Genomic DNA, 11,525 nt, shown 5'->3' with positions numbered 1-11,525 from the left:
GGAAGACTGGTACGCTGAGGAATCACACACTCACACAGAAAAGGAAACAAGTGACCAGGAGAAAAAAACCCATAGAAGTTACGAGAATAAGGACGGGTCCCCTGTGGATCCTATGGACATCGAAGAAAGGAGTTAAGAAGAGTTATGGTAAAACTTACCGATGTTTTCTTCATCAGGGTCCATAGGGCTCCACAGGGAGACATTGGGTATGCGCCAAAGCAGTTGTTCAAGGGCGGAAATGCTCCTGAGCTAATAGGAGAACCCTACTCCCGAAGGAAGCATCCTGAGAGGCAAATGTATCAAATGCATAAAACCTAAGAAAGGTGTGGACAGGAGACCAGGTGGCATAGCTGTTCAGCTGAGGTGCCACGCCGGGCTATCAATGAGGGATCCACAGAGTGAGTAGAATGAGCAGAAACTGTAGTGGCACAGGTAGGTCAGTCTGCGTGTAAGCCTGTGAGATAGTCATGTGAATCCATCTGGGCAGAGTCTGTTAGCTGGCCATCCCTTCTTATGGAATCCATATAGGACAAAGAGGGAGTCCAATTTCCTGATGGAAGTAGTACGGTCCAAGTACATTTTCAGAGCATGGACCACCTTCAAACGAGGCCTCATCTGCCGAGAGGTCTGGTGATTTAAAGGTCGGAACCACGATTTCCTCATTCAGGTGGAAGCGAGAAACCAGGTTGAGAAGGAAGCCTGTGCGTGTTCGAAGAAAACCCTGTCCTGATGAAATATTAAAGAGGGGGAGTGACATAAAAACTCCCCTAAATCCGATACCCTATGGGCAGATGCTATAGCCAGAGGAAAGTCTTCGCAGTGAGCCACTTGACATTAACTGATTCCAGGGGTTCGAATGGAGGTTCCTGAAGTGCTTGGAGCACCACTGACAAATCCCATGGAGCCACAGGTGGGACAAAGGGAGGTTGTATACGTAGACTTGCGGGTCATAGTTTCTTGGAGCACACCATTGGAAATATGTATGCCAAATTCTGTGGTAAATCCTGGCTGAAGCCGGTTTACGTGCTGTGAGCATGGTCTGGACCACAGAGCTGGAGAAACCATTAGCCATTAGGAGGGATGTCTCAAGAGCCAAGCTGTAAAAGACAGACGGACTACGTCCGGATGTAGACATGGATCCTGAGACAACAGGTCTACTCATAGAGGAAGTTGAAGAGGAACGTCTATGGAGAGATTTTAAAGATAAGAGTACCAATGACGTCTGGGCCAAGCCGGAGCTTTGAACAGGACTACGCCACCCCTCCTGTCGGAACTCAAGGAAGCAGGGATATTGGAGGGAAGAGCTATGCCAAATGGAAGTTCCATTTCACTGACAACGCATCTATGAAGACTGCGTCGGGGTCCTTTGTTCTGGCTCCTTAAATTGGAAGCTTGTTGTCGTGTCTTGACGCCATGAGATCCACTTCCGGAAGACCCCTTTTGTCCACTAGAAGATGAAAGACTTCTGGGTGTAGAGACCATTCTCCTGCATGCACGTGGTGACGGCTGAGGAAATCTGCTTCCCTATTGAGAATCCCCAGGATAAACACTGCGGAGATGGCTGGGAGATTGTGTTCGGCCCATGTGAGAATGCGGGACACTTCTGTCATTGCTAACTGTCTTCAAGTGCCCACTTGGTGATTGAGTTAGGCCACAGCCGTGGTAGTGTCAGACTGTACTTGTACTGGCTTGTTTTTCAGAATTTTCAGAGCCAGAGTGAGAGCTTTGTAGATGGCTCGAAGTTCCAGAATGTTGATTGGTAACACTGCCTTGACTGGGGACTATCGGCCCTGGAAGGAGTGCTGGCTGGTTACTGCGCCCCAAATTCGGAGGCTAGCATCCGTGGTGAGGATAGCCAAGACTAGGATCCAAAAGGGATGACTCTTGTTCAAACGGGAAGTCTGTAGCCATCAGGCTAGGGACAGACGAACCTCTGGGGGAAGCCCCCTCATCTGGGATTTGAGCAGATGGGGTAGCCTGTTCCACCTGGAGATGAGCAGGTGTTGTAGGGGCATGGAGAGAAACGGGGCGAACTCCTCCATGTCGAAGGTGGACACGATTGATCCCAAGGCCTGCATTGCAGAGTGAATTGACACTCAGCGATTGTGGAGCAGTATGCATAGTTTGAACTGGATTGCTGAAATCTTGTCCGCCGTTAGGAAAATTCTCTAAACTCGAGAGTCCAGGATGGCTCCCAAATGTACCATCCTTTGAGAGGGTGTTAGGGAAGATTTTTTCCAGTTGATCAGCCAACCGTGCATTTGAAGAAATGCAATGGTTACCTGCAGATGGCGGTGAAGAGTCTCTGGGGAGCTGGCCAACAGCAAGAGGTCGTCCAAGTATGGGAGCAGTCTGATCCCTTGACAACAAAGAGAGGCTGCCATAACTGCCATGATCTTGGTAAAGACACGGGGGGCCATTGAAAGGCCAAAGGGCAGAGCCTGAAATTGGTAATGTTGCTGTAGTATAGCAAACCGAACAAATTGTTGATGAGAAGGTTGAGGATAGGCCGATGAGACCCATTGGGCTTCTGAACTAAGAAAAGGGTAGAATAATAGCCCTTGTCCAGTTGTGAGGAGGAGACCCAAATTATTACTCCTGAATTCAGTAAAGACTGAATTGCTTTTTGGAGTAGCAGGGACCTGGTTGGGTCCAATGGAGGTCCTGTGCCAAAGAACTGCTGAGGGGGTCACCTCAGGAATGAGAGGGCATATCCGTGAGAGACCACTTCCTTTACCCAGGCATCCGATGTGAATTGATGATACCAAACCAGGGCGAATTGAAGAAGCCGGCCTCCCACCCTGGAGCCCCAAGGGATAGCAGCCCCCCCCCCCATCAGGCTGTACCAGACTTGGCAGGTGGACATCTAGCAGCCCAGGCCTGTTTGGCCATAGGCTTGGAGGCCTTGGCTGATGTCTGTTGCCATGGAAAGGACTGACCCTTGGCTTTTCCTTGAGGGCGAAAGGATGACGTCAGCGGCTTTGTATTATATGCAGAGGTCAGGAACGCCGTCTTGTTAGCCGCCAATGTAGTCACAATTTTATCCAATTCTGGACCTAATAGGATGTCTCCTGCATAAGGCAGAGGCTCTAGAGCCCGTTTTGATTCTGAATCTGCTTTCCAGGAACGTAGCCAAAGAATACGGCGTGCCACTACCAAAGTGGCAAATATCCTGGAGGCCAGGAGAGCCGTATCTAAAGCTGCTTCACCTAAGTAGGAAGCTGCATCTCTAATATGAGATATGTAGGAGAGCTGTTCTCTCGAAGCATCAGGGGGAAGTCTCCTCTAGGGCCTCTGCCCAACTCTCAGTGGCATTTGCCACCCAGGCCCTGGCCCTAGCAGGACGAGTAATAGCTCCTGTAAGAGAGTATATAGATTTATGACAAGCTTCTATACGTCTTATATTTTGTCTCCTTCAAGGCGGTTGCAGTATGAATGGGTAATTTTAACCAGACGTGTTACATGAGAATCCACTGTTGGGGGAACTTTCAATTGAGTACAATCAGTAGCTGGAAGCGAATAAAAGGAACTGAACCGTTTTCGAATTTGATACCTTTGACTGGGCATATTCCAAGCTTCAAGATTTTATACAACACCCAAGTGCAACCCGGTATGGCAGCCTCTAGTGGGAACACAAGGGTACCTTACACCCCTAATAGAAAACACGTGACAAAATACGATATGTGTAACCACCATGTGGCGCTATGCCGATAGGGTAAAGAGAGGTTCTAATTACTTTTTCCTTTGATGATCCCTCATGGAACAACACGATAGGAAGTACCAAAATATGTGGAGACAGAAAATATGAAATAGTACAATATCACCAACAAACGGTACATTTATTAATACATAAATCAAGATTCATATAAAACACACAATAAAAGAAATGTTTAGGCTCTATGCGGCCATCCACAATAATACACAGTAATAATATACAAGGAAAAATGTGGGCTCTATGTGGCCGTCCACAATGCTATAAAAGCTTGCTGAAAAGGAAAAGGGTCCTTGGCCCTGCGCACCAAATAGTAGATGCAATGCGCGTTGTTTGCACTGCCGACAATCCGAAAAAAGTCTGACAGTGACTCACCAGCGACTACAGGTACTTAGGCTCCAGGGTCCTTCTTCATGATAAATATGCTCTGAAGGACGGAGAAGGACCAGTTTGGTAAAAAAATAAAAGTAAATTAAATCATTAAATTAAAGCTTGGGCTGCTTAAAGCAGACCTCTGTTATACTGGTGGTCCAGCTCCTGCCGGACACCAACGAAACTGGAGTACCCTCAGGCTGTGGGCGGGGTATAGGGGGAAGGACCCAGAGCATCCTGTGATTGAAAAGCTTTGCTGTTGGTGTCCGGTCCACCAGGTACCACCAACACCCCTATGTATCCCTGTGGAGCCCTATGGACCCTGAAGAAATATATATAAATAAATAAAAAATTTTAACCACTTAACTGAGGTTTTTTTCTCCCAAAAACCGCTCCAAAATTGTCGGGTTTTTTTTGTGAGTGAATTAGGTGAGGAACATCCATTTAACTTATCCAAAATGGTTTCATAAAAAAAAATATATATATATTTTTTAGATTTGTAAAAAAAAAAAAGGTTTTTAAAGTAACTGAACATCGAAACCACCATCGGAACATCGCAACGTTCAATTTGAGACCGGATACAGGTATGTCAGGGGCGTGAGGGGGGAGGTTAACTTACTTTTCCCCAGCGGCTGCTCAGTTCTGCAGGCGCTGGGTAGGGGGTCCTGCTTTGCTGACCGATCAGCAGTGATCGGCAGCACAGCAGACAGAGGGGGAGAGGGTGCTGGCAAGCAGAGGGACCGGAAGGTCCCTCTGAGAGCAGCAGCTGTGGGGAAGATTCTCTGCCTGCAGTGGCCCTCATGTTTATCTGTTTGGATGAAATTGTATGTCTAGTACAGATAAAGAACTGCCTGGTGTGGTCAAAAAATTACGACCATGCCAGGCAAGTGGTTAAAGATATTTTCTTCAGTGTACATCAGAGTTACGAATCTATCTTAGCAGTCCAACTATTAGCATGAGTTTGTATCATCACAGACCTATTAATTTTAAGCAAAGTATCCCGGTTATGTAATAAATGTAACCCACAGGTGTAGCAGATGTGAGAACCACTATCCCTGTGAGTTCCATCCCAGCAGATTGGAGGAGTCTCTCATTATTGATCGCTCTACTACAAGAATGCCTCCATAGGCATAAAGCATTTTACATCATCTGAGTACAGCCTAAACCAATAGGGCCAAAATGTGAAAAGGTTTGGTACATAGTGGTTAATCTCCATTGATAATCATTGAGATTTCTGTTCTAGTTAAGAGGAACAAGCAAGAAAAAAGGATAACCCACTTTATATTTGTATGTAGGCAACAGAACTACGCTATACCGTAAATGAAGTACACATATTTCATACACCAAAACTATGGCAAACTAGCCAGTTCTTTCTAGTGATGTGCTAATTGGGTCAAAGACCTGATTCAGAAGTGGACACAATCAGGTCTGTGCTACATCTCCGGTCACAGTGGATGTGAGAAGATATGCAAATGCCACAGGAGCAGATATGTAAAGGGATACCCACAGGCGGCTTCAGATCACCAGAGATGCAACATCTGACCTCTGAGCAAACCTATGGTCATTCAGAATGTCTGTCACAACCGAGACAGTGGACCAGAACCACTTCATCCGAAGATACAGTCGATGCCTGTAACACCCCGCAAAATTGTCATGACACACATCTCCCCATTACCTCCCCAAACGGTCACTGGCTGACTATCAAACTGCGTCTAAATCCACACTGCGACTGCCGTTGCAAGACCATTGTGGCACATATGCAGTCCGGCTTAGACACACGTGAAGTAGACAAAACATTGGCCAGTTGCTAAAGAATCTATACTGATTCCACCTTTGAATCATGCCCAGAGTAACTATGGAAATAATAAAAAAGCCCCAACTTGTCTTGGAAAAAAAAATGAAATTCACTTGCTATGTGTTACAGTGGTCTTCAATGCTACAACACACACACGGGAGCCATATAGAACTGGACTAAAGACATATGTTATTATGTAAATGACCCTTTGCGTGAATAATCACTTTCTGCATCCTCTGTGCTGTCACATTTAGAATTTTTGGTATTTTAATTTAAAGACAGGACAGTTTGGGGAGAAATTGGTCTATTTATTAAAAGTGAATGCTATTTTAATGTCAGGGTTGGTGGCAGGGGGGATGCCTAATTATTAATTATGGGTGCTATTCATTTAACATGAGGGACTGGTTGAGGAATTAAGAGAAGTCTAGATCGTTTGCCTATTGCTAAGTTTTCCATATTTCATGTACCCATATTTTTACTAGGGGTGAGCGGGTTTGGATTTCTGAAATCCGAACCCCCCCGATCCGAGTCCGATCCGAGTCAGGCTCGACTTTTCCCGCCTGACTCGGATCTGAAATCGAGGCAAAACGTCATCATCCCGCCTTCCGAGTCTCGTGGGTTTTGGATCCTATATAAGGTACCCGCGTCGGCGCCATTTTCTCACTCGGCTGTGGACAGTGAAGAGGGAGGGTGGGAGTTAGGGCTGGCTGGGCTGTGTAGTGTAGTGCTGCTGTTGTCCACTACTTCAAAGTCCATAGGGGCTGGCTGTGTTGTGCTGTGCTGCTGTTGTTAATAGGGGCTGTGTCCACTACTTCAAAGTCCATAGGGGCTGGCTGGACTGTGTTGTGCAGTCAGTTCTCCATAGGGGCTGTGTCCACTCCAAAGTCCTGTGCAGTGTCCCAGTCCTAAAGGGGTGCTGTAGTGTTGTCCAGGGGGTGCTCTGTCCATCAGGGGTGCTCCCCCCAAGTGCTAAAAAAATAATATATTTTCTGTGTTTGTGAATTGTGTGCGCAGTAGCAGCACGTGCATCAACAAAGTAGTGCCAAGCGTGCGCCTGTGTCATAAGTAAAGGGCCGGCTGGCTTGACCGTTAAAGGGTGCTGTAACCCCCAAAGTACACTCCAGTTCAAACCAAAAAAAAAATAATTTTCTGTGTTTGTGAATTGTGTGCGCAGTAGCCGCACGTGCATCAACAAAGTAGTGCCAAGCGTGCGCCTGTGTCATAAGTAAAGGGCCGGCTGGCTTGACCGTTAAAGGGTGCTATAACCCCCAAAGTACACTCCAGTCCAAACCAAAAAAAAAAATATTTTCTGTGTTTGTGAATTGTGTGCGCAGTAGCCGCACGTGCATCAACAAAGTAGTGCCAAGCGTGCGCCTGTGTCATAAGTAAAGGGCCGGCTGGCTTGACCGTTAAAGGGTGCTGTAACCCCCAAAGTACACTCCAGTTCAAACCAAAAAAATAATATTTTTTGTGTGTTTGTGAATTGTGTGCGCAGTAGCCGCACGTGCATCAACAAAGTAGTGCCAAGCGTGCGCCTGTGTCATAAGTAAAGGGCCGGCTGGCTTGACCATTAAAGGGTGCTGTAACCCCCAAAGTACACTCCAGTTCAAACCAAAAAAATAATATTATTTGTGTGTTTGTGAATTGTGTGCGCAGTAGCCGCACGTGCATCAACAAAGTAGTGCCAAGCGTGCGCCTGTGTCCCATAAGTAAAGAGCCGGCTGGCTCATTTCTTAAAGGCTGGTGTAACCCACAAAGTGCACTACTCTCCAGCAAAAATAAAGAAATATTTTCTGTGTTTAGCCGCACGTATATATCAAATCGATATAACATAAATGGAGGACCAAACTTTCTCCGATAAAAATAAAATAGAGAAAGATCAAGAACCACTTCCTCCTAGTGCTGAAGCTGCTGCCACTAGTCATGACATAGACGATAACATGCCATCAACGTCGTTTGCCAAGGCCGATGCCCAATGTCATAATAGAGGGCACATACAATCCCAAATGACAAAGTTCAGGAAAATGACCTTGAAAAAAACATTTAAATCAGCTGAAGAGAAACGTAAACTTGCCAATATGCCATTTACGACACGGAGTGGCAAGGAACGTCTAAGGTCGATCCCTAGTATGTTCATGACTAGTGGTTCAGCTTCACATGACGATGGAAGCCCTCCTCCCACTAAAAAAATCAAAAGAGTTAAGCTGGCAAAAGCACAGCGAAGAACTGTGCTTTCTAAGAAGATATCACAAATCCCCAAGGAGAGTCCAAGTGTGGTGGTGGTTGCGATGCCTGACCTTCCCAGCACTGGACGGGAAGAGGTGGCTCTTTCCACCATTTGCACGCCCCCTGCAAGTGCTGAAAGGAGCACCCACAGTCCACTTGCTAATATGCAAATTGAAGATGTCACTGTTGAAGTACAACAGGATGAGGATACTGGTGTAGCTGGCGCTGAGGAGGAAGTTGGCGAGGAGGATTCTGAAGGTGATGTGGTTTGTTTAAATCAGGCTCCGGGGGAGACAGTTGTTGTCCGTGGGATGAAAAAGCCCATCACGGTCATGCCTGGGCAGAAGACCAAACATTCCACCTCTTTGGTCTGGCAATTTCTATCCAAATCCGGACAACAACTGTCTTGCCATATGTACCTTATGTAAAGGTGGAATAAGTAGGGGTAGGGACGTTAACCACCTAGGAACATCCTCCCTTATACGGCACCTGCAGCGCGTTCATAATAAGTTACTGTCAAGTTCAGAAACTTTGGCTAAGACCGTAAGCAGTCCAGGGACACCTAAATCCCGTTGTCCTGTTGTATCCAAGCGCCTGCAAACCACACCGTCAACTCCCTCCTCGTCAATTTCCTCCTTAGTCAGGATCGGAAGTAGTCCTGCAGGCCATGTCACTGGCATGACTGACTCTCCTATCCCGGATTCCTCCGGAGGATCCTGCATTGCTACGCCTCCTGCTGCCGCTGTTGCTGGGAGTCGTTCATCATCCCAGAGAGGAAGTAGGAACACCACTACTTTTACTAAACAATTGACCCTCCAACAGTCCTTAGCGAGGAGGATGAAGTACGACAGCAGTCATCCTGAAGCAAAACGTATAACTGAGGCCTTGACTGCTATGTTGGTGTTAGACGTGCGTCCGGTATCCGCCATTAGTGCAGTGGGATTTAGACAATTGCTGGAGGTAGTGTGTCCCCGGTTCCAAATCCCGTCTAGAAAAATGCGGTTGTACCCAATGTCCACTTAACCACGGACATGTGGACAAGTGGAACAGGGCAGACTAAGGACTATATGACTGTGACAGCCCACTGGGTAGATGTATCACCTTACGCAGCAACAGCATCACCAGTCGCAGCATCTCAGAAACGCCAGCTCGTTCCAAGGCAGGCTACGTTGTGTATCACCGGTTTCAGTAAGAGGCACACCGCCGACAACCTCTTAGAGAAACTGAGGGAAATCATCGCCCAGTGGCTTACCCCACTTAGACGCTCCTGGGGATTTGTGATATCTGACAACACCACCAATATTGTGCGGGCATTACATCTGGGCAAATTCCAGCACGTCCCATGTTTTGCTCACACAATAAACTTGGTGGTGCAGAATTTTCTGAAAAGCGACAGGGGCGTGCAGGAGACGCTTTGGGTGGCCCGAAAAATTTCAGGCCACTTTCGCCATTCAGCGACTGCGTGCCGAAGACTGGAGCGCCAGCAAACACTCTTGAACCTGCCCCGCCATCACCTGAAGCAAGAGGTTGTGACGCGGTGGAACTCAACCCTCTATATGCTTCAGAGGATGGAGGAGCAGCAAAAGGCCATTCAAGTCTATACATCCACCTATGACATAGGCAAAGGAGGGGGTATGCACCTGACTCAAGCGCAGTGGAGAATGATTTCCGTGTTGTGCAAGGTTCTCCAGCCCTTCGAACTTGCCACACATGAAGTCAGTTCAGACACTGCCAGCTTGAGTCAGGTCATTCCCCTCATCAGGCTTTTGCAGAAGCAGCTGGAGAAAGTGAAGGAGGAGCTAAGACGGAGCGATTCCGCTCGGCATGTGGGACTTGTGGATGAAGCCCTTCATTCGCTTTGCCAGGATTCCAGGGTGGTCAATCTATTGAAATCAGACCACTACATTTTGGCCACCGTGCTCGATCCTAGGTTTAAAGCCTATGTGGTGTCTCTCTTTCCGGCCGACACAAGCCTGCAGAGGTGCAAAGACCTGCTGGTGAACACACTGTCAGCTGAAGCGGAACGTGACACGTCAACAGCTCCTTCTTCATTTTCTCCCGCAACTGGGGCTGCCAGGAAAAAACTTAGGTATCCTAAGCAACCCGCTGGCGGTGATGCAGGGCTGGCAGGACCAAGTTTGGACATCTGGTCCGGACTGAAGGACCTGGCAACAATTTCTGACATGTCTACTGTCACTGCATATGATACTGTCACCATTGACAGAATGGTGGAGGATTACATCGGTGACAGCATCCAAGTAGGCATGTCAGACAGTCCATACCTGTACTGGCAGGAAAAAGAGGCAATTTGGAGGCCCCTGTACAAACTGGCTCTATTTTACCTGAGTTGCCCCCCCTCCAGTGTGTACTCTGAAAGAGTGTTTAGTGCAGCCGGGAACCTTGTCAGCGAAAGGCGTAGGAGGTTGCTTCCACAGAATGTGGAGAAGATGATGTTCATCAAAATGAATTATCAGCTCTTCCAGGGAGACCAGCCTCCAGAACGTACAGAGGGACCTGTGGTGGTGGATTCAAGTGGGGACAAGTTAATACTTTGTGAGGATGAGGATGTACACACTGAAGAGGGTGAGGAATCGGTGGATGAGGATGACATCTTGCCTCCGTAGAGCCAGTTTGTGCAGGGACACATTAATTGCCAGCTTGTTTTGTGGGGGCCCAAACGAACCAATAATTTCAGCCACAGTTGTGTGGCAGACCCTGGCGCTGAAATGATTGGTTTGTTAAAGTGTGCATGTCCTGTTTATACAACATAAGGGTGGGTGGGAGGGCCCAAGGACAATTCCATCTTGCACCTCTTTTTTTTCTTTGCATTATGTACAGTTTGGGGCCTAGTTTTTCAAACTGCCATCCTGTCTGCCACTGCAGTATCACGCCTAGATGGGTCACGTGTTTGTGCCACCCACTCGTGTCGCTTAGCATAGTCATCCAGCTACCTCGGTGCAACCTTTTGGACATAAAAACACTATTGTGAGGTGTTCAGAATAGACTGGAAATGAGTGGAAATTAAGGTTATTGAGGTTAATAATAGCATAGGAGCAGAAAAACCTACAAATTCTGTGATTTTAGCTGTTTTTATGCTTTTTTTCAAAAAAATACAGATCCAAAACACAAAACCCAGAACACGGAAGGGTGGTTTTGGCAAAACCAATCCAGATCCAAAACACGAAGAAAGATCCAGATCCAAAACACGAAAAGTGGCCGGTGCACACCCCTAATGTTTACTAAACAGGACCCAAACATTCAAGGATTTAGAAAAGCATTAATTGAACTTACTTTGTAAGGCGTTGCGGAACACTTGTGGCGCCATATAAATAAATGATAATAATAATAACTTAAAATGCTAGAACAGGTAGGAGAGAGCAGGACAATCTGCTAACTGTCCTTGTTCTGGTTAATTGATTT

The sequence above is a fragment of the Taudactylus pleione genome, unplaced genomic scaffold, assembly GCF_031769625.1.
Source record: "Taudactylus pleione unplaced genomic scaffold, aTauple2 ptg000279l, whole genome shotgun sequence".
NCBI classification, from domain to species: domain Eukaryota; kingdom Metazoa; phylum Chordata; class Amphibia; order Anura; family Myobatrachidae; genus Taudactylus; species Taudactylus pleione.
The sequence above is the reverse complement of the archived record's forward strand: the minus strand, read 5'-3'. Positions refer to the sequence as shown.